Genomic DNA, 23,995 nt, shown 5'->3' with positions numbered 1-23,995 from the left:
TTGCAGAAAACAAGAATATTTGTAAAGAAGAAATAAATTATTAATAAAATGAAGGGTAAGTGGGTGGTTGGATGTTAGAGGACATACTGATCTAGGAAGATAGATCTTCAGCTGGTATAAATTGGTGTAGCACCATTGACTTCACACATCAATTTACATCAGGTGAGGATTTGGTCCAGCAAACTTAACATATGAGTCCTATCCTGCTACACTTGCTCACCTTAGCCATCCTTACTTATCTGAATAGCTCCACTGAGGTCAATGGGGCTACTTGTGTTAGAGTAAAAGTTTCAGGACCAAGCTCCCTGCCTGGATTTTAATTGTTAATCTGTTTTGTTCTGGGGATCAAACATATTGCACATTTCTGAATGTTAATTTTCCCTTACTTTATATTTATCACCTGTTTATTTTCATCAGTGGGCACTGTGGCTGAGTGAGTATTTGGCTCCACTTCGAAAAACATTTCCAGTTATTTTCCAGATGGATATCATTGCACATGCATGAATGTGGGAAATACTCTTATATTTCTCTAAGCATTTTTATATTTCTCATATAACAATATATACATTGTTATATGAGAAAAGTGTTTATATATTATGTAATAATCTCTGACTAACGGTAAAATGAACCACAGACCCGTCAACACTGATTTTCTAGAAGAGGCAAGTTCTGCACCTTAGTGTGTGTGCACAGATTTGTGTAATATTTTTGTTAGGTCTTCTGGGATCATTTCCCTCAGCCCTGTAGAAAAAATCTTTTCATGCAAAATCTCAGACATTCTGATCTGAAGGAACACTTTAAATCTATTCCATACAGATATTTAATGTCAGCTTCATTGAGTGACTTATCCCTTAGGAGAAAAAATTTCCCACCCCAAACTAATATAATAATATTAATTATTAATAACCCCATGGACTCTGCAGTCCACTTTTCTTTTACCCACGTAATAAAATGGGACACTAGAGGGCGTCCTTTTAATGTAATTCAATAATGAAGTTCCGACTTGTGCAAACAGACACAGAGAGCACAATTCTCATGCTGGGAATTTGAGGGGCTGTAATTGGAAGCATACCTTGCTGAGATGACTTTTTCCAGCCCCTTGGATCTAAATTATTATTCATTGCTCCAAGCAATTAAGAGTATCCAGAACATAAGATGAGAAGCAATACTAAAAAAAAAAAAAAGCATGCGAGATTTGATTTGCTAGAAGATTGACCACATTTCACAGCATGTCTGTGAACTATACATGTATGTGATACTAAATACCTTTCACAAAAGGAGGACTTTCTGAAACTGGGGTAGCAGGAACTAAGCAATGAGACTGTAGATCTTATATTCTAAAGTGTAATTCAGACAAAGTATAGTGGAGAGTTGGCAGTGATGGTAGTGGGAGAAGCCAGGGAAATTCCCTCCCCTGAAAATCCGTTCCCTGCCTCTGAACACTCAAACCATCCCATCCATGTAATTTCCCCCTCCTCATCTATATACATTTTTCGTGCCTGGTATTTACAGATGAATGATAGTATTGTAATACTATAAGGATCAGTGCCCTGATTCATAAAGGTACTTCTGCATATGAAGGGTCCCTTGTATATAGGGCCCCCAAGGTTCTATTCTGGTCTTTGCTATAGAGTTCTTCTGTACTCAATAAAGTCACTTAGCCTTTCAGTTCCTCAGTTTACCTCACAGAGGTGATGGGGGGGATTAATTTGTTAATGATTATGAAGTACTCTGAGCCCCATATATGTAGAAATAGCATGTATTATCATAACTCGATATAATGGTCTGTTGTTAATATTTATGATTTGTATTGTAGTGGTGCCAGGAGGCCAGGAGGCCATTGAGCTAGGCACTGTCCAGACATACCCAAAGAGATAGATTGTAAGCTCTGTGGGGAAGGGACTAAGTTTAGGATGAGAGCCAACAGGTGGATATGGCAAAGACAGATAAACAGGAGTGGGGAGAAACACAAGGTGACAACCAGGCAGTTATGTACACAGCAATAGATAGCAGTCACTGCACACCAGCTGGCTAACCACTGTCAAGGGTTTCACAGGTATCACACCATCGGTGGGTTTCAAGGCATCCTATCAGTTTGCTCTCAATGTAAATTACTCTGTTATTTCCCTTGATCCACAGCTTTGCGAGATTTACCACTCTCTTAGGAGTTTCACAAATAAATCACGGAGGGTTAAATTCTGTTCACTAGGATATGAGCAGACATTTCTCACTCACTTCAATGAGACATTCATGTTGGTACCTGGAGGCAGAATTTGACCCTATGGTATAGAAGGAAAGAACATAAATTTAGTGGCTCCCTTTCTGAAAACTGATGTTCCTTAACATTTTGCAATAACATGTCTTTGGTTTTTGCTAAATTGCAAACGTGTAATTAATTTCCCAGCACTTGTGCAGAATACTTTAAAATGGAAAAATGAAAGTCTTCTATTAAAATGAAGCTTGATAGTATGCACCTGCCACTAATGTACTGTACACTGTGTCTTCCACTCATTATAGTGATGATTTGGGTTGAGATCAAGAGTCATATAGTGAAAATCACTTCAATACATGCCTGCTCATATGCATAAACTCCTGTGTACCAGATGGCAAAATATAATGACATCTTAAACAGCTAATTGCATAAACCTTGTAATGCAGATAATTGCTGAACCAAAGTACAAGTTAATAATTTCCCACTGTATTGCCTGGCTTGAGATTAATCCTCAAGGAAAGTTGTGACAATTCTAACACACTAAAGTTCACCAAGCAGTAATTAAAACTAGCACTTAAATCATTTGACTTTCAAACCCTTAATTATGATGCAGTAGAATCACTTTGTAGAAATCCAACATTTATGGATAGTTACGTGATAGCCGATATTTCATGTTCCCTTTCGTGATGCATCTTCTGTGGCTAGTCATGTTATTCTCCAGAAGAATATAGTAGTACTAATTTTGGCACTAATGGTCATTTAGAAACTTTGGTTAAACCAATGGCCAACAAAAGAGGTTATCATATCTAATAATGTAATTACACTTTTTACAGTGTACATATAGTCAATTTGGCTAGTGGTCAATTAGTCACTTGATGATATCTAATTGTGATGTCTGCCATTGCGGCTGACCCCAGGAATTGAACTTAAACATGACTTTCTATAGCTTGAGCTAAAGAGCCTTAAGGTAGAGCTATTAATGGACTTAAAGCCCCTGTTGACCAGACACAGAGAAAAACATCAACCCTGGGCAAAATAATGGGAAAGCTGATATAGTTATTCAGTGGATAAAGAACTGAAATATAAGAATATAATTAATGTCAGTCAACATGGTTTTATGGAAAATAGAACTTGTCAAACAAACCTGATTTCACTCTGATGTGATTACAGGCTTGGTTGATAAAGGTATAAAGGTAGATGAATATACTTAAGACTTTTGTACAGCATTTCACTTAGTATCACACGACATTCTGATTTAAAAAAACGAGCACTATACAATACCAATAGTGCACACGTTAAGTAGATTCATAACTGGCTAACTGACAGATCTCAAAGAATAGTTATCAACGGGAGCTTTTTTCAAAAGGGGGTGTTTCTAGTGGGACTCTACATGGATCGGTACTAGGATCAATGCTATTCAACATTTTTATCAATTGTCTGGAGGTAAATATAAAATCATGCTGATCAGATTTGTAGCTGACACAAACATTGACGGAACGGTAAATGATATGACTGCCCTGGCCCCATCATTAAATGATCTAGATCTCTTGATAAGCTGGGTCCATTCAAACAAAATGCATCTTAATCAGGGTTGGCTCCAAGCACCAGACGAGAAAGCATGTGCCCGGGGCGGCACATTGTAAGGGGCAGCATTCCGGCCAATCTTGGGGCAGCCAGTCCAGCCCTGCAGGAGCACGGACCCTGGCCTTGCAGGGGGAGAAGGAACTGGCGATCCCCACCGCTCATCGTGCCACCGGGCTCCCCGGGACAGGCCACTCCCTGCTGCCTGCACCAGCCTCCGCCTCCTGCGCTGCTCTGAGCCCGGCCCGGCCAAGCTGCCTTTAAAGGAGCGGCTGAGCCAGCACTTGCTGCAGGCCCTGGGCACCAGAAAGAGGGAGGGTTCTGCGGCAGCCCGGCGGGCAGTGGAGGCAGGGTTCTGCGGCAGCGCAGCGGGCAACAGAGGCAGGGAGGGAGGATTCTGCAGCGGCCCGGCGGGCAGCGGTGGCAGAGAGGGAGGGTTCCAAGGCAGCCCGGCGGGCAGCGGAGAGGTGGGCCCCACTGATCCTGGCGCCGTTTGCACTGTGCCAAGCCCCGCTGCAATGCCGGCCCTGCGCGGAGGTTGCAGACCCCAGCCAGCGCTGCGTGTGTTGGCTCCAACAGAGCCTGCCCGGCCGGGAAAGGCATCCCAAAGGCAGAGGAGGGAGCCCCTCTCTCCCGGCGTGAGAGGGCTGCAGCACCTGGCTGCCCACGGGCGGAGGGAGCGGGCGGGTGCCGCCCTTCACCCCCCTGCAAGCCGCCTTGACCACCCTCCACGCGATCCCTGCGGCTGCCGTTTTTTTGGCAGTCCGGCCGCCTTTTTTTTTTTTTTTGCCTGGGGCGGCAAAAAAGCTAGAGCCGGCCTTGATCTTAATACTGCCAAATGCAAAGGTAACAAGCAGTGCAGGCCAGATCTCCAGAATGGGGAACTGTATTCTGAAAAGCAGTGACGCTAAAAAATATTTAGGGGGTCACAGTGAACAAGCAACTGAACATGAGCTCCCAGCACGATGCTGTGGCAAAAAGGACTAATGTGATTCAGTAATGAACAGGATTAGGGGTAGTGAGACTGATAATGGAACATTGTGTCACGTTCCAGTGTCTACATTTTAAAAAATGATGTTGAAAAATTGGAGAAAAGAGCCACCAAGGTGATTTGAGGGCTGGAGAAAATGCCTTACAGTGAGAGGCTTAAAGAGTTTGATCTGGTTAGCTTATAAAAAGAAGACTGAGGGCTTGTCTACATTACCCGCAGGATCGACAGGCAGCGATCGATCCAGTGGGGGTCAATTTATCATGTCTAGTCTAGACACGATAAATCAACTGCTGAGCGCTCTCCCGTCGACTCCGGTACTCCACCGGAGTGAGAGGCACAGGAGGAGTTGATGGGGAAGTGTCAGCTGCCGATTCACTGCAGTGAAGACACCGCGGTGAGTAGAACTAAGTATATCGACTACAGCTATGTTATTAATGTAGCTGAAGATGCATAACTTAAATCGATCCCCCTCCGCCCCCAGTGTAGACCAGACCTGAGAGTTGATTTGATTACAGTGTATAAATACCTAACCTGGGAGAAAATAGCAGATACTAAAGAGCTCTTTAATCTAGCAGAGAAACAAAACATAATAAAAACCCAATGGCTGGAAGCTGAAGTTGGACTAACTAAAATAGAAATTAGGCACAATGTTTTTAAACACTGAAGGTGATTAACCACTGGAATAAACTACCCAATGGCAGTGGTGGATTCTCCAACTCTTATGTTCAGATAACTTTCTGGAATATATGTTTTAGCCAAACACAAATTATACTGGGTGAAATGTGATATGCCAGACTAGATGATTGAAAGGTCCCTTCTGGCATGGAACACACATTCACATGTGAGTCACATGAACATGTGGGACTAGATGGTGATTTTGAATCTACATCCATGCAGAGGAATAAGAAGGAGTAAGCACCACTCTGGCAGCCCAACATGAGCTACCTGCATGGTGGCTCCAGGCACTCAGGAGGAAGCAGATGCTGCTAGAAATGTACTTAAACAAAACAAAACCGGTCATTCTGCACAAAAATGAAAGCTGAGAAACTTGTCATGCAGGTCACATAAAGCCATCCAATGAGCCAGACCCACCCCACAGACAGAGTATCTGCCACCTCCATATTGGGCTGTTGTTTCTCTGGCAAGTAACAGTGGATGTCCTCAGCTTTGGATGCCTGCTTCCCAGTGGAGGAGAAATCAGTGTCACACAGTCTGGGTACATTCTCCCTGTCTCTTGTTTTATTTACACAGATTCACCAGGCCTAGAACAGAGGGTGGTCACAAACAGCACGCAGGGCAGTCCCAGGCTTTGGGAATCTCAGCCCAACCCCAATGCTCAGTTCCCAGGGAGCAACTATGCCTCCAGAATTAACTCTAATCAGAGATCAAGTAGAGAGCAAACTTTCCTGCTGCTCCCACAGCTCCCACTAACCAGAACCTTGCATAAGCACAATATATAGATTGTCTTCCCAAGACTAAAAACTTGCTCAGATGCTAAGAAAAAGAACTTGGTATGTGTAACACTACCACCTGATGATGTCTGCCATAAAAATTCAATATAATCCCAGATGAAGACTGTCATCTACTATATATCTAGCATCACTTCATAAGGGGCCGCAGTGTTCTTTGGGGATCTTCCATCCAAGTTCTGACCAAGCATACCTGCTTATTAAATCTGATGAACTCATAGCCTGAAGTGGGAGGGCTGAGGGCTAAACTCAAAATATCTGACAACAAGCATAGATGTGATTTTCAAGATTACTTATTTTATGGTCTGTGTTCTGCAGGAGGTTAGATTAGAGGTTCAGCATGATCCCATCTTGCCTTAAAATCTGTAAATTTATTAACTCATGAAATTTATCTCCCAGGTACGTGGTTGTGTTGTTTTTTAAAGTTTACAAGTAGATACAACACTAACAGAGTTCTGTCTTTATTAAACAAGTGTTTGAGAACCACAGGTCAGAAAAGTGAATCAAACTGTACAAATAACAAATACATCTCGCATTCTATCAGAGCTAATCAATTTCAACAGTTGTGCATTGGTGAAAACTTGACATTTCCTTGTGAATCAGACTTCTGATTATTTTCTGAGACAGTATCGTATCCCGCATAACCCGGAGTTTATGGCTCAGATTCTGGCCTCTATCTGTACTGAATTCAACACAGTCTGGGAGGGGGCAAAGTTGGATTAGCCCCCTCTCCTCAGATTGTGAGGCTAATAAGTCTCCAGGCTGGTTCTCGGTGACTGTGCGACAGGACTGTTATTTACGGTACCTTATATACGATGTAAAGTATTTTGCGGTTGTCATGCAGGAAAATGGAGAGTTCTTGTAGAAGAAATTAGCGAGGGGAAACAGCAAATGAAAAGTTTCCTTCCACAGCAACAAACATTTTATTTAGATTTGTAATATAGACGCAAACACATATGAGATGCAGGCATTTCGTTGATCTGGTAGAAGTAAGCGCAGAGCATCTCTGGCAATATTATTCCACGCAGTTGCATTATACTAAATACGAGTTATACATACTGGGAATTTATATTAAATAAAGATGGGCCAACCCAACAAGGACCTCGAGGCAGCAAAGCAACTAAGTACCTGCTTAATGTTAAGCAGGTGAGTAGCCAGTCTCACTAAAGCCAGTGGGACAATTGACCTGCTTCAAATTAAGCTTGTGCTAAAGAGACTTGTTGGATCATGGCCTAATTTGGGAAAGTTCTTTTTTTGAATTTTTAAAAAATGATAACCCCAAGGTGAAGTGATATGATGAGTTATTTGAACTAGAGGAGAGAATTAGTGTCTTCTCCTTTTCTTTGAAAAGAAAGTGGACTGACGTAGGCAGGTGACCTTCTGGAAGTGGAAATCTAGAAGAGAAAACAAGAATATACTATAAGACCTACCCTCTTCTGTTTGCAACATTCTCTTTTGCTTAAGAATTCTGGCTACTTACCATAATATCAGTGACTCACTAAAGGTGTAGGACATCACTTTTTCACTGATAGGTTTTGACAAACTAGAATGAGGAAACATTACCCAAAGATCTATGCATTTTGTACTTTTATATGAATTTTCTTTTAAATCAGAAGACTGTATTCCACTTCTGTTTTCCAAGAAGTGTTCAGTAACCATCTAATAATACTAATCCTTATAAATATCCACCAAATGAGAACAAAGGTCTAAATTCTCCTACCTGGCTTCAGCTGTATGGACTTTCTCAATGGAGGAATCAAAGTTTTGTCATCTTCTCCCCTCTTCTCCCTGGAGAAGTTTTCGGGTTGAAGAGTCAGACACAAGATTTTAGAGGTATAGAAATACTCTTCCCAAGGCTGCAGTGTTCTGAAGTGTCCTTGCATCAGAGAACATCAGAAATAAACAGACAGATCAGACAGATTCTGGGAAGAGATTTGACCTCCAAATTCTGTTGTCTGTTGGGGGTGGGGATTGTCCTGTAGTACTATGTAACTTGGGCAACAGAAGTGACACCAAAGGCTAGATCCTCAGCTGGTGTAAATCAGTGTAGCTCCATTGATTTATACCAGCTGAAGTCCTGGATTTTGGCATTGCTTTCTTTTCCCAAGTTACCTTTGTTCTCTGAGATTCCAAGACACTTACACATCAAAACCGCAGCTCTCAAACTGTACCTCTCACTTAATTATATGTCGATGCAGGCTATAACATTAGTTGCAACAATATATAATCATTCATTTCTTCACATGCACGTCTAGCCAACAGGGACACAGCAGCTCCTAAAGACTTTGGTTTAGCCTATATGCCTATGCCACCAAATAATTAAATAGTTGGTTACTAGTCTAAAATACCATACTGTACAAAGCATAACTCACAAAATAAGAATTCTCAGTATTATTCACATGAATTCTTTTGCCTTGGGTTGTTCCAGAAGAAATTGGTGCTAAGGGTCTGGAGAGGACCAAGGGGAGCTAGAAGCCAATGTTGAGGCACAGGATATACATGAATTTCCAAGTTCTGCTGATTCAGGTGGCTGAATTCCCTGATGGGGTGGTAGAACAAGGAATAGAAACCAGGGGTTCCTGGTTCCAAATAGGCAGCTTGATCTAACCACTGGTTACACGTAATGGATGTGAATGAACTATCCATTCACCCACCCACATTCTTAGTATTAGCACTCACCACCATACTAAATAATCTCCCAACAACGACAACATCTCTCTCTTCCTTCTCTGCCACTAGGAGGCTGGTTTAGGAGTGGGGGGTCTTAACATAAATGAATACAAAAATCTGTGAGTGAGGGTATTGCTCTCGGAAAGTTTGAGCAAAGGGGTGGGTTTGGCACTTAGATTTCAACGCGGTGAGGCAGGTGGTTATTTTTATTCTATCCGGCAGTGAGTTCCACAGTCTTGATGCGTCTCATTCATGGTCATGAGCCTACCCCATTGGTTAACTGTTTCATTGCTGTGGAATGTAACTGGTGGAAGATCCTGGGTCACAGAGACAGAGTGTCTCTCTCAGGTAGCTAAGTCTAATTACATGTAGTGCTTCGATAACCAGACAGAGATGTTGAACTGGACCCTGTGTTCACGGGGGCCACCACAAAGAGCAGCCTATCAGGATAATGAGTTCCTAGCGATTGTTGTTGCCAAGTAGATGGGCCAAGTCTGAAGAAGCTGGAAGTTCCTCAGGTCATGGGAAAGCTTCCTGGTTTTTAGCAAGTTTGTGGAGATTATACGGCTGCTGCTGACAACTGGGTAACTTCAAGAGCATCACCACCTTCTGATAGGCAGATGCACTTATTTCATGTATAGTCCAGCATCCCTGTACCTGTGGAGAAATACCTATCAAAGCCCATCTTCAGTCATGTCTGCACCTGGGTCTGTCACATCAGGTCATGTCTGGGTGTGTCACCAAGCTCTTTTTGCTGTGTACCCTACATCTGTTTAAAATACAGAATAATTCTTCTCAACAACAAGAAGAAACTAAACACAATGATTATCTTGGACCCTTCCAGCTGCCATAATTTTTCCTCTCCAAGCAGGCCAAATAGGCTCCTAGAACATGGCTCCTGTTTAGGTATTGACACTAGCTAAGATTTTCAGATGCGATTAGTAATGTGGGAGGTCTCACATTTGGGGTGCTCAGCATGAGAATGGTACCCGAGTGCAGAGGGTGGGTACTGAGCCTCCTTTAAATTGCTTCACATTGGGCACCCAAAATCATGAGTCACTTCTCAAAACTTTAGCCACTATTCATATTTTAAATAATGTTATTTCCCCCTAATTGCTTATGGAAAGGGTAGAATTCCAACTGGGAGCGAGGAACCGATTCTGAAATGTCATTTTCCCTTCACACTGGATTGACCGTGGTGTTCAAAGGCCAAGGTTTATCCACAACGTTCGTTAAGATTCCTTTCCCCACTGGATTATTTTGTCTTGACAATTGAAGCAGCCTTTGTATGGTCACACTCTATTTTATGCAATTCCCATAGGGACTATTCATCTCTCCTTGTGTGCAAGTAGCCACCATTAACATCAGTGGGAGTTAACACCTGTGCACGGACATGAGAATAGACCCCTTGCTGTGCACTTGAGTAGATGTTTTTGATGTGGATCTAGAGCATTTGTGGCAAACGTTATTCGAAATCACTGTGGCCACCTAACATAGTTTCCCCCCCACCTTCCTTTTTATTCCTTCATACTTGGGTTGCAAAGGGTAGTTTTGAGTGTAGTGAGGTAAATGCAGCATAAATACAAGCAGATTCAGGAATCGTTTCTCAGTAAGGGGTGGTTTAATTATGTGTAGTCTCCTCAGTCTGCCATGCAACATTATGCACAGGAGCCTCTTCACAGGAGGAAGGATGGTCTTGTGGTTATGGCACTGGATTTGGACTCAGGAGCCCTGGGGTCTGCTTCTGGTAGGGTGACCAGATGTCCCGATTTTATAGGGACTGTCCCGATTTTTGGGTCTTTTTCTTATATAGGCTCCTATTAACCCCCACCCCCTGTCCTGATTTTTCACACTTGCTGTCTGGTCACCCTAGCTTCTGGCTCTGTCACAGAGTTCCTGGGCTACTTTGAACAAGTCATTTAAGCAGAGATTTTCAAAGGGATTTTGATGCCCAGTTCCAATGAAAGTAAATTTAAAGCCTAGATAAGGTTGAAAATCTCAGTTTTAATTTCTCTGTGCCTCAGCTCCCCATCTGTGAAATGGAGATCATAATGTTTCCCTACCTCAGCAGAGTGTTGTGTGGATAAATACTTGTGAAGTGCTATGAGTTTACGGTCATATAAGTAGATAGATCCATAACACAAGTCTTTATTTTCTGCATAAGCTTAATGTATGTGGACGGTTGTCTAATAGATATTTGTGTGCATACAAGTCAATAATGTAGTGAAGAGCAAACATCCTTCATGAAGTTGAAATCCAGAATCTATTCAGTAAAATAACGTTCTAAATTATCTCATTTAATCTGTATTTCCATTCTACTGCTGTTGGGGGACAGAGAAACATTAGATCACAACACTTCACTATCTGATAACCATGTACAATGAGTCGCTGACCTCAGTTCAGTTCTTAGCGAACAGGCATCCACATCTGAAAGAACTTGCCAAACAAGGACCTCACATAATTTCTTTTATGTCTTCAACGAACACAAGGGTTCTCAAACTTCATCGCACTGGGACCCACTTCTGATAACGAAAATTAGTACACGACTCCAGGAGTGGGGACTGAAACCTGAGCTCACCCAAGCCCCGCCATTCCGGGTGGGAGGGCCAAAGTCTGAGCCCTACTGCCCCGGGTGGGCAGGCCAACCTCGAAGCCTAACGGCTTCAGCCACAGGCAGGGGGCCTGTAACCTGACCCCTTCCTCCCCCCCCCGGGGTGGTGGGGCTCAGGCTTCAGCTTTGGCCCTGGGCCCCAGCAAGTCTAAGCCAGTCTAAGCGACCCCATTAAAAGGTCTCGACCCCGAGTTTGAGAACCGGTGAATTTACAGATTTTGTACTCATTGAACAATTCCCAGAGTATTTTTTAAATGTACCATCAGGGGAGAAATTCATTGATCTATAGTTTTGGGTGTATTGGGACCATATGCAAAAGTAAATCAAGAGATCAGCAGGCAACACTCTATTTTGCAGAACCCACCCTTCCAGACTCTAATCCACTACATTTACATCTGCACTTTCCATCGAACTCCAAGATACCAAACCTGATGTTGATTACATCAACAGGGTGAATACCTAAGTTGACTCATGGAATTTCAAGATAAAAGACCATGTCTATTAGTTTTTCAGTCACTTACACCCTGATCCTGTAAGCTGCTTGTCTGGGCAGAACCTTGTACCCAGGCAGAACCCTAACCAAGTCAAGGGGACTTTCAATGGGGACAGTGGTCTACATACATGGAGCAGCTGGCGGGATCAGACTGCCTTACAGAAGCGCAGATAGATAGATAGATAGTGTCATATGACACTATTAGCATTATTTAACCTTAGAAAGCACTGGTAAAACAATTTAATTAATTAAAACATCAGTGCCCTTGGTGCTTGTCTACACCGTGTTTTGATTTTAATTCATGGAGCCTCACACTGGTGCCAAATAAAAATGCTTCAGTGGAACTTTCCACAGATTAAGCTGCTTTTATACAAAGTTTTATACTGACATTACAACACATTTGATTAAAATGCAGAACAATTTCAGGTTGGATGTCATGTGGCTGTATGCAAGCATAAATTTAGCTGAGTCTGCAGATGCAACCATGCAGGTGTTTCTGTAATTTTGATTCAGTTGGGAAAATTGTCAATGTTCAGTGGCCCTCAAAATCGCACATCCATCTGTGGTTCAGTTCATTGCAACAGGAGTTTCATAAGCACTTCACTAGGGATGGGTACTGAATTCCCAAATAAAACATTTGTGAATTGGGTCCGTCCGACACTAGAATCAGGTAAATTCTGGGAGTAATGCAAGCATCAAGTATTTCAACTCAAGTCTATATTTACTAACTCTCAGATCTAAAGCTAGCGATAGGATAAAAGAGGAATCATTTATCTGAACATCCCTTCTCTCCACAAAAGCAAACACTGAGATTTCTTATAAAATGGGATGTCTAAACCATTCCTGATTTGGAATTTCCAAATACTAAACTAACCTGAGTTTGCTCACCTCCCTGTGAAACAGAGATGGGCCCCAGCACAAACCTGCATTTGAACACTTTCAAATTCAGAACCAAATTTTGCAGTTTGAGCCTATTATTAATTAATAAAACAGAACTATTATTATTTTTGTGTATTTACTTATTTTTACAGCCACCAAAAGTAGGCTAGTTAGTTTACTGGACAAGTGGAAAGACAAGATATCTGCCCCAAAGAGCTTACGTGTTTCGATGGAAGTCCGTAGGATTGCTCATATAATTAAAGCTGTGCATATACTTTGGTGCTTTGCTAGACTGACATATATTTTAAGGCAGGACAATCCAAACGGGAGCAATAAACTGTAGACAGACAATGGGTAGGGCAAGGATGTGGTTACAGCAGTTTCAGCAATGGTTACAATGGTTTCACCTTCTAAAACTATACGTTCATTGCTCAGCTGCTTCAATGAGATATAATTACGCCTGCAAATTGGAAAGTTCCACAGAAGTAGCTCAGTGTTAGCGATGTGTGTATTCAGGGACTGCGCTGGTGCACTGTGGCTTACATTCTGACTATTACGAAAGCTTATGCTCTAATAAATTGGTTAGTCTCTAAGGTGCCACAAGTACTCCTGTTCTTCTCACTGCATAGATCATTCTAATCTGAGAACATCTAGAACTTACCTACGACGTGAAGCAGGATGACATAACTTTTGGAAGAGCACAGACTTTACGTCATTGAAACTCAGTGAAGTAATCTAGCTAATGTTCAAGTTTTGTCTACAAAATTTCCACAGAGATAACATGATTTGGGAGGGAAAAAAAGGAAACAAAAATCACAGACTTATTTCCTTTGTTACTTTGAGGATCGTCATGTTTACACATTTTGAAAGAATTAGCGAAGTAATTTGTGGAACGTTTCTATGTTATGTTGTTTTAGAAAATAAATGACCTAACTGGAATTTTATCCCTTAAAATATCACGTAGAAACAAGAAAAATCTGTCCCTGGTTGATGAAATAGTATAATTGAAATAACAGACATTTGCATCTAATGTAAATGCAAGACAAATTTTCTAGTGAATTCACTTAAAAGGAGTTTTGGATACCTGTAAGTAATTACACTATCACATTCTCCAACTGATTTAATTCAGGCTAAGTAGCAACTACTGTATGTCCAAAAGATAATGAATTAAAGCAATGCTTTGGCATATCCCCTTTCTGAAATGTTAGCAGCCTCTCAAGTGGCTTGAAAAATAGGCTTCAATAAAAGGACAGGAAAATATATGCAATTAAATTCAATCAATAAAGCTGTCCTTGACCAACATCCAAATTTTAAAAACAACTCCAACTGAATTATGAGAAACCCTTTTCTGATTTTAACTGGATGAGTTTCATTATGCATGCACCAAAATCGTGTCTCATTTTTAAAACAAGTTTGGAGAAACAAAAAGCAACTAACTTCTCCTTCTTCCCCACCACAACCCTCCCCCAAATCTAGATTTTTTCCACTTGCAAAAAACAGTGAGTGCTGGGGAACTGAAAAGACTGTTGCACTGGTGTGGAGGCATCTCACTCTCTCTCTCTCTCTCTATATATATATACACACACACACACATATATACACACACACACTAAATGGAAGTAATTTACTGTCTGTGAAAGGTGTCACATAATGTAGAGGAAGGATGATCCAATGGTTTGAGCACTATCTTAGGATTTGGGAGATGTGGGTTTAAGTTCCTGCTCCACTACTATCTTCCTGTGTGACCTTGGCTAAATCATTTAGCCTCTCTGTGCCTCAATTCCCTTCTGTAAAATGGGGATAATAGCACTTCCCTACCTCACAAGGGTGTTGCGAGAATAAATATGTTACAAAGACTTTGAGGTCCTCCAGTGATGATACATAGAAATGCTTTGGTGGACAGAAGTCCTCCAGAGAAAACATGTAACATTGCAGATTCTTCAAGCTTTGAGGGACCAACCTTAAAAATAACGGGGTATGCAAATCCTTGACTTCTTCGTTGAAAACACTAGGAAGCTGTTCCCAAATTTAGGGCTAGATTGTGGTGGCATAACCTGCCTTGAGGAGACGAGGGAGGGACCTATGACTCTAAGAGTCACAGTTTGTTCCTTGCTTTCATCTTACTTCAAGGGCCAGTGCACCAGTAGCAGAATATGTCCCTTCTGGCTCATCTACACGGGCTAGTGAGCTGGAGGTAGACCAGGATTGCTTGTTCCCACCCTTGCCTGCCCACCTGTGCAGGAGGGAGAGTCTGTGTCCACGGAAGTGACTCTCTTCCACCCCTATGTTGTGACCTGCAGTCTGCCCATATGGGAGAATTCATGGGGCACCTTGTGTCCTCTTGGTCTCGGCTGCTGTGTAGAGGGGTAAGTGACAATATTGTCCTTACTCCTTATCCAAAATTATTCAACAAATAATTTCTGTGAACAGAGCTTGGTCTGTTTTGACTAGACACATAAGTCACATGTGGGGCCACGGGACTCTAGGTCATGTGCCCTGAGTCAGGGTGTTGGTGATGTAGAAACTACTACTGTGGACCTATACCACCAGAGGATTCCACTACCCAGACAGCTCCCTCTAAAGCCAGATAAGAGGACTTTAAAACTACTTTGTACTGCCAGAGTGGCACAAACCCGCCTTAATGAACTAGACTCAACTCTCTGTGTGGACCTGATTGATATTATTATTTGTCTTGCAGTAGTGCCTAGGAGCCCTACTCACGGACCAGGACCCCATTGTATTAGGTGCTGTACAAACACAGAACACGACGACAGGCCCCTGCTCCATGGAGCTTACAATCTAAAGTACCTCTCATATAGACCCTAATCCTGCAGTGAGAGCCACCCACACAGATCACTGAAGTCAGGCTCCTTGCTGGTTTGGGGCAGTGGTGACATGTGTGGGGGCATGTTGGGTCACATCCCCCTAGGGTTACCATATTTAAAAAATAAAAAAAGAGGACACTCCACGGGCCCTAGCCCCGCCCCTTTCCCACCCGGCCCTGCCCCTTTCCCAACCCCCAACCCCGCCCTTTCCCTGCTCCTTCCCCAAAGTCCCCACCCTAACTCCCCCTCCTCCCTCCCAGCCATGCGAAAAGGACTGCCCGAGCGCTACCGGCTTTACGGTTTGCCAGGCAGCCTCCACACCCTGTGCCCCCGTCCGGCGCTTCCCCAGCGCAGCTGGAGCCCGGGAGAGGAAGCGCCCAGCCGGGGGCGCAGGGTCTGGAGGCTGCCTGGCAAACCGTGAAGCCGGTAGCACTCGGGCTTCGGGCAGCCCCTATGCCTCCAGACCCTGCGCCCCCGGCCGGGCACTTCTCCTCCCCGGCTCCAGCTGCTCTGCTCCTCCCCGGACTCAGACTTCGGCTCTGTTTAAGAGCCAAGCTGCCCGAGCCAGCGCTACTGGCTTCGGGCAGCCCCCTTGACTCTGGACCCCAGCCGCCGGCCGGGCACTTCTCCTCCCCGGCTCCAGCTGCTCTGCTCCCGCGGCGCGGGGTCCGGAGGCACGGAGGCTGCCCGAAGCCGGTAGCGCTGGCTCGGGCAGCTTGGCTCTTAAACAGAGCCGAAGTCTGAGTCCGGGGAGGAGCAGAGCAGCCGCAGGAGAGGAAGTGCCCGGCCGGTATTTTTCCCGGACATGTTCGGCTTTTTGGTAATTCCCCCCGGACGGGGGTTTGATTGCCGAAAAGCCGGACGTGTCTGGGAAAAACCGGACGTATGGTAACCCTACATCCCCCTCTCCCCCAAGTTGCTGCTTGGCTTGTACTGAGCATGCTCACATAGGCTGAGCATGCTCAGTAACGCATGCTGAAGCGGCTGCCTTCACTCTGTCCCCCCAGTATCGGCAGGTGTGGGTCATCTCTGGTGTGGGAGTTTGTCCACACAGATGCAGTTGCAGGATTGGGGCCTTAGGTCTTTTAAATTTTGTAAGGTGCTCAGATCTGGAAATAGATTTTGCTGAAAGGCTGGCTTGAAACCAGGAAGGTTGTCATTAGGAGCTTGTTACAAAAATAATTAAACTCTTTAATCTCACAGTAGAACATCAAAACTCACTGGCTTCATGACAGAACTCTGAGTTTTATCTGAAGTTTGAATTTTTGGGGTTAAATTGAACCTGAAACTCAAAGTGAAGCTAGACTGCTCACAAAACTGTGTGATCTTGATACAGCTGTAGCAATTTCACTGAATTAGGCAAAGGCACTGAATTAGTTACTTACCATGCGTTGCAGGGCAGTTCTGGGAACCACCATCATTAGCACAGCACTGGGAGTTCTGGGCAGAGATCTTGGGACGTATAAGCGCCCCAAATGTGAAAGAGAATCATGTTGCAAAATTTAAGCACAGAGTAAGACAAACGCAAATAAAGAATTAGATGTAGAACCTACTGGAGCCAAGGGGAAAACTTGCATTGACTGATGGGAACAGGATTGAATCCAAAATGTGAAGACTGAGCGACAGTATCTGAATCAGATTGGATGAAATTTCCTATGGGTCAGAAGGCTGACCTGCCTAGCAGGATTATTTCCCTCTCCCCCTGCATATTTCTGAAAACCCAAGTAACTGCTTAGTGACAACAGAACCACCAGCTTGTACAACCTCGAGCTCTGCACATACAGAACACGACGCCCAAGCTTCTTTTATTCCCTTAGCAACAAAAGTTGGCACCTGTGATTGTTTGTTTTCAACGACTGACACCATGAGTTTGAACTTACATCTGTTTTGCTGAGTTATGGTAAAACAATCTTAGTAACTGCAAAAATGCCGGCCAGATCATTTCCAGCTTGCTTCTCATTTCATTTCACATTCCACTCTGAAAATGAGAGAAACGGTGCACGGGAAGCACATGACAAGTCTGCTACAGGCTTGGGCTCGACAGCTTGACCTATTCCCCGCTATAAAACTTGCTTATATAAAAGTTTTCCTAATGTCTTTTATAGTTCATCTGTGAAGGATTGTCCACCTGGTGCCTTATCACAGGCTCTGGAATGAGGCCAGGAGATGGCAACAATATGAACTGCTACAGGGGATAACAAGGACTCTGTTATGACTGGGAACGTTTGCAGTACTATAAATAACTCTATCAATATTGTGATAATGGCACTTTAAAGAGGTCTATTTTACAAGTGTTGAATGTAAGAGAGACGGCAGCTGTGCTCATTAATTCTGAAGTATGCTCCTCTCCATGTACAATTTGCAGGTGTAACAATAGGAGTGTTGACTCAATGGAGGTCTAGATAATGTTTAGATTAAAATAAAATAATAAAAAAAAAAAGGGTCACAGTAGCATGATTACTTCCTAACAGGTCTTTATTATGTTTGGCAGAAGGAAAGCAAATGATAGTTTAATTGAAAACAACATAAAGTAAAATAGAACTTTGTTACAGAATTTAGCTCTTCATAAATAGCTTCCCCTCCCCCAAAGGGCAAGTACCATAATTGACAGCAGTAGATCTTTTGATAATTAATTGCAGTAAATTATCACTTGGCACAAAAAAGGCATAATTCTAATCAATTTGCAACCTTTCCAGCAGAACACTGAATTGAAAATGGCACTGCTGCAATTTTTTTCAAGCTAATATGAACTGAAGTACAAACTACAATGTCCTGCTTTCATATATTTTCTAGGCTCATAGTCAAACTCAGATCATTGTGTTATTTCTCGGTGTCATACGGATGACCCATTTGGGCAAAAGATTCCATTTTAGCTTGAATTAATCTTCAGGAGAATGATCGTATAAATAATTGCAGAGATCCATGCAAAACAGCTTTTGTCAGAGCTGTTCTAGAATAGTAATGCCATGATTCAGAGATATGATTAGAGAAGAGGAGTGGGAATCTGGACTCCTGGATTCTAATTCCCGGCTTTTCCATTGACTAAGCTTGAAGTGTAATCCACAGTCCCTTTTTATTCACTGTTTAATCCAGACTAGGATTTAGGGAGAGCCTATGTCAGGGGTGGGCGATAATTTTTGCAGGGGGGCCACTCCACGAATTTTGGTAGGTCATCACTGGCCGCACATTTCTACTATATTAACGGAGGAGGTGCGGGGTATGGGAGGGAGTTTGGTACAGGAGGGGGCTCCAGGCTGGGGCAGGGGATTGGGGGGCAGGGTCTGGGAGGGAGTTTGGGTGCAGGAGGGGATTCTGACCTGGGGCAGGAGGTTGGGGTGCAGGAGGGGGTGCAAAGTGCAGGCTCTGGCCAGGAGGCGCTTACCACAGGGGTGCACAGAGATATGCCAGGGGCACACAGAGACATGCCTGCAGCAGCCAGTTGCTTCCGGGGGTGGTGTGGGGCCCCGCTGCGCTGCAGGACTTTTAGCAGCCCAGACTTGGAGATCGCGAGGGGGCAGAGGAGGCTGGACAGAAATGTTAGTCATGGTGGGCTGGACAGAAATGTTATACGAGCCGAATCTGGCCTGCGGGCCATATTTTGCCCACCCCTGGCCTATGTGGTGATACTGGATAGGCCAGGCTGTGCTTAGTTACAACTAGAGAGATTTAGGTCCTTCTGGGTATGTCTACACTGCAGTATAAATCCCAGGTTTGAACTCAGGTTTAAAACGCCCCTTCCGTCTACACACTAATTGTGTTAACCTGGGGATGGGGGGTCTGAGCCTAAGTCTAGCCAGGACCCAGGGTTCAAACCCTATTGGTTTGCACTGTAGATGCAGCCCCACTGGACTCATGCTCTCGGAGACTGCCAAAAGTCAATCACAACACTACAGGCCAACTTTCTTTGTCCTCTTTGGTGGATAATCAAGATAGTCAAGGTCAAATTTGGTGGATAATCAAGTTTTCCCACACCACACCACAAACAGAGCTAGAGCGGCCACATTTCAAGGGGGCACTAGGAAGTCTGCAATTTGGTTGGTTGTACTCAGGTCTGCGTACTGCAGTGTGGTTGCTGGAGACCCACGTTAGATAATTCTTTACTTAGAGTTGACAATCAGTGTAGATGCTCAAGTCTTAGGTTCTCAAACCCAGGGCCCACTGACTGGAGTTCCACTAACCCTAGGCTTACATTGCACCGTAGACAGACCCGCAGCCTCAGTAAAGCACCTTGTTGACTTATTACAAATGAGTCCTGTTCTCACTCTACCACCGGGGATACTACAAAGCCCTCCCTCCATTCCCCCACAGCAATTGCAGATAAAAGCTACATGACAAGTTTCTAAAGCTCTTCATGGAGGCAGAGCGTCTGAACTCCACGGCATAGCCAGCGAGTCAGAGAACAGCATGGACACGCTGAGCTACATCATCATTTGGGGGGCTGCAGCAGGCCACATAACTTCTTCCGTCCGGCGGTATGCTTGCCTGTGGGCAAGGATGCCCTCCACCCCTATCAAACAGCATACATAGATTCCATCGCAAAGCCCTCTTATTTACCAGTGTTTTGTGCATGATATCGAGATTGAGGCCCTACTGTGTGACCTTGCTGAAGTTGCTTAAGCACACTGGGCCTTAGTTTTTCCTTCTGTTCATGGGAGATAATATTTACCTACTGCACATCTCTGCTGTGAGAATAAATTGACGTTTGAAAAGTGCTTTGAGATCCTTGAATAGGAGTTACTAAATAAGTGTTATTATGCATTACATCAGACCAGCTGTCAAAGATGAGGTGAAGTCTGTACTGAAATTGAGCTGAACAATTCTTCAGATCTGTGACCTCAGTTACATCCGTTTCTTTCTCCTTTGCTGATTACTGTTAGCCTCGATAATAATGATCTCAAAGACGATATTAGCAGCCTAACCTACACTATGATTTAATCTTGATTGCAACAGATCAAGGTTTGATTTAATTGCTCCATGATTAATTAGAAATAGAAACAAGGCATAAAAAAAACCTTATTTCCACTCTAAATCAAGAAATTGTTTACATTCAATTGGTGCTCATGTTAGAACAAATCATTAAGCTATAAAAGATTACATCTGGGCTAGAATTAAAGTCAAGCCGATTCATTAACCCAAATGGTGGCCTAGAGATTACTGACACGGTATTGCTGCTCTGGTGATCAAAGGATCAAGGGATACATGACCAGATGACCCTAATTGAAACAATCTCCACTGAATTTTGTAAATGGATGAACTTGAAAGGACTAAGAAGATATTCACTAACTTCTGTCAACACAGAAAATAAATTGGTTCTAGTAGCTTTACTGTATAAATACCATAATGCAACGTGAGGTGGGGGTGGGAGGGGAAGGATAATAGCTTTAAGCAGAACAAGAATTTTATTTTTTTATTAAATCATACAAGATTCTTATCCACATTGTTCATAGCTGTCTGTTACAGTTGTTGAAATGTGGAATTTACAGCCGAAAACGTCATCATTATTGCCCTGCCAATGACCTTGTCTCACCTGACCTGTAGGGAGTATCTTCTCTTGGGATTATTCAATAAATCTGTCCACATGCAAGGCCTGTCCCTAGAAAAAAATGCCAGTTGGGTTGAATTAGATATGATAGTTTTATTACGTGAGCTACTGTTCACCAGGGATTGAGCAGAACTCACCAAACGTATTTCACTCAAGACTTCAAGATGAACTTGAACCTTGTTCCCAGCGGTGAAAGGCCAGATTTGTAATTCACTACACCTTCCAGGTTATTGGCCTTAAACGATGCATAAAGGAGAGATGCAGATCCTAGTTCAGATACTATTAAGCTCCATGAGTTTTGTTTGTGTTTCAAATTTTAACAAAGAGCAATAGGCTTAAGAATTAGAAGAGAACTGAGGCATGACTTCTTTTGAAAGGCTGGCATAGACATTAGTATAATTCTGTATATCCCTTTGTGGAAAATTAGGAGTAACTGAACACAAGAACTTCCTGAAGACAGGGACTATAATTCTTGTTATGAAAGGGGAGGAATTGGATACAGATAACTAGTGATGGACAAACTTCAAAAGGATCCGGGCTTGTGCTTGGTTCGGATAAGCATCCACAAGCTTTGATGCATATCCAAAGCTTATCTGGACCTCCTGGGTCTGTAAATATTGGGATGGAAATCTTGCAAGAACAGGCTGTCTCAAGAGATTATTCCTTCTAGTATTTTGGGCAAGTGTTTTCCAGTCATGCTGTAAATACAACAAAAATTAATAATGATGATAAATAATAGTTAGCACTTAAATGGTTACCGTTTGTAGACCTGAAGCACTAAGAAACGAAGAATTGCCCCTCTTGGAATGTTTTGCGTTTGCATCTCCAGGTCCAGCCAGAGCCAAAAGGGCAAATGAAAATAACTGAGGAGAAAAAGTAACCTACAGTGTTTTGAACCTCTAATAATGGTATGGTCAGTTTGACTTGGGGCAGCTTGAATTTTATCAGAACTGGTGCAATCATTTCTAAAAGTAATATACTGTAAAAAAAAATACTGTACAGGTTGAAGGTAAACAAGAACCAGTTCCACACAAAAATAATGTTTTCTTAACAGAATGTGTGTGGAGGGGAGGAGGGGGGGAGAGCTTCACCTCTGTGCTAATAGCAATGGAATTATAGCAATACAAGCTTGGAATAACAGAGGTGAATCCAGGCCAGAATTTATATTGATTTACATTTTTTTCCAAACCAAACACATGTTTGGGAAGATTAATTTTTATTTTGCAAAAGTAACTTGTAGTTCTTCAAAGATACCAAGTAGATAAGGGCAGTGCAGTGGATTGTTTCTGCTAAAACCATTTGACATGGTTCTATAGTGGAGATTGTTGGCTTATTATAAACTGCAGTGGTACACAGAAAAACAGCTTGAATGATAGAGACCTGGTTTGTGGGATTGGCAATGGGGTACAGAATCTCTCTTCTAGGACATAGGATGCTGTTCAGTGGCCTTTGTGAGATGAACTAGTGGACTCAGTCCAACTTCCATTTGGAAATGTGACCCAGCCACAAAATTGAGATCCAAGTCCAGATCTGATCTTCCTTAAAGTTTGGAGTCATCTCTTTTTATCACAGACAAACAGCCCCAACACACTCCACACTGTATCAGTTGGCCTCCCCAAACAGCAGAGCAACCATGGATTGAATAGGCTTGAAATCTACATGAACCTCTGGTCTCTCCATGTCAGTACTGGGGCACATTGCCAGGTCAGCGTTGGGCAACTTGCACGTTGCTGTCACTTGCGCATGGGGCAAAAGAGCACAAGAAGTCTTCGCCAACTTTTGCCTCTCAGAGGAAAAGGCAAGAGCCAGCACAGTGTGTGCACTCAGGGGAGCAGAATTACTATACCTGGGGAGGAAGGTGCATGGGGGGGGGGTGTAGTGGAGAAAACAGGGAAATGGCCCTGCCCTCCTCTCACAGTGGCTGATGACCTGGTCCAGCTCTCAATGAAGTCAGTGGGAATGTTCCAATTGACTTCAATGGGAGTTGGCTTGGATTCATGTGGAGCTGGCTAGGCGCAGAGAAGGGAACAGGCTAAGCTAAGGAATGTTGCAAATTGCTTGCTCCCCGGGCATCCCAGAAGCTGAGGAAGGAGCTTTGCCCGCAATATGCACAATCTTGACCCTTCCTAGTAAGAAACACCGAGACTGACATACTAAGAAATAAAATCAACAATCTTGCTGTGCTCGCCTGGAACGTCAAGTATATGAACGCATACAAATGCAGCCAACACATGAACCAAAAATCCCTAGTCATATTCAGGAAGCAACAAATCAGGTCTCACTCCATTTAAATCATCATTGGCCATGTCCTCCTTTCTCTTTTTAGCTGCTCAGTAAGATACATTTTGGCATCTTTGTATTCAGAGAGGATATTCATTTTTTTTATCTTCGATACTGCACATGAAAAAGAACTGACACATTAATATCCAGGGAAGTACATTTGGATAAAAAAAAATCAGGTTGCTATTTTTCCATCTTGCTTGTTCCTCCTTAGCCAGGTCACAAAAAGTATGTATATTAATTTCCAGAGATTCAGAGCACTGTCCTGTTTCCAAACTGTCTGTGTAACTCTTTCCCTACCAATAACAGATGTAAAGATTGTGATTAAAATTCTATATATAGCAGCAGAATTAAGCAAAGACATTAACAACACTGTAAACACAGCATTTTATACATATCTACCATATTTATACAGACTTTGCAGTTCTCTAAGCATTTTGAC

The 23,995-nt window shown here is 43.1% G+C and overlaps 1 protein-coding gene and 2 long non-coding RNA genes across 12 annotated transcripts in view; 1 reads left to right on the top strand and 2 right to left on the bottom strand.

Moving 5' to 3' along the window:
- Positions 1-23,995, bottom strand: part of NFIA (nuclear factor I A) — a 445,816-nt gene that overhangs the window by 325,282 nt on the left and 96,539 nt on the right. The gene's annotated exons all lie outside the window — the stretch shown is intronic.
- LOC101941624 (uncharacterized) overlaps positions 1-23,995 on the top strand; it is a 115,906-nt gene that overhangs the window by 19,891 nt on the left and 72,020 nt on the right. For 3 of the 4 annotated variants that reach the window (XR_006174724.2, XR_010589990.1, XR_010589991.1), the window contains exon 5: positions 5,004-5,178. The exons of the other annotated variant lie outside the window; for it this stretch is intronic. This is a non-coding gene — a long non-coding RNA (uncharacterized LOC101941624). The remainder of the gene's footprint in view (positions 1-5,003; positions 5,179-23,995) is intronic. 4 annotated transcript variants of the gene reach the window in all.
- Positions 6,604-23,995, bottom strand: part of LOC135973220 (uncharacterized) — a 44,100-nt gene continuing 26,708 nt past the window's right edge. The window contains exons 2-3 of the long non-coding RNA XR_010589992.1: positions 7,974-8,129; positions 6,604-7,647 (exon numbers count right to left, since the gene is read on the bottom strand). This is a non-coding gene — a long non-coding RNA (uncharacterized LOC135973220). The remainder of the gene's footprint in view (positions 7,648-7,973; positions 8,130-23,995) is intronic.

The sequence above is a fragment of the Chrysemys picta genome, chromosome 8 (assembly GCF_011386835.1).
Source record: "Chrysemys picta bellii isolate R12L10 chromosome 8, ASM1138683v2, whole genome shotgun sequence".
In the NCBI taxonomy this organism is placed as follows: Eukaryota; Metazoa; Chordata; order Testudines; family Emydidae; genus Chrysemys; species Chrysemys picta.
This window is presented reverse-complemented; position numbering and strand designations above follow the sequence as displayed.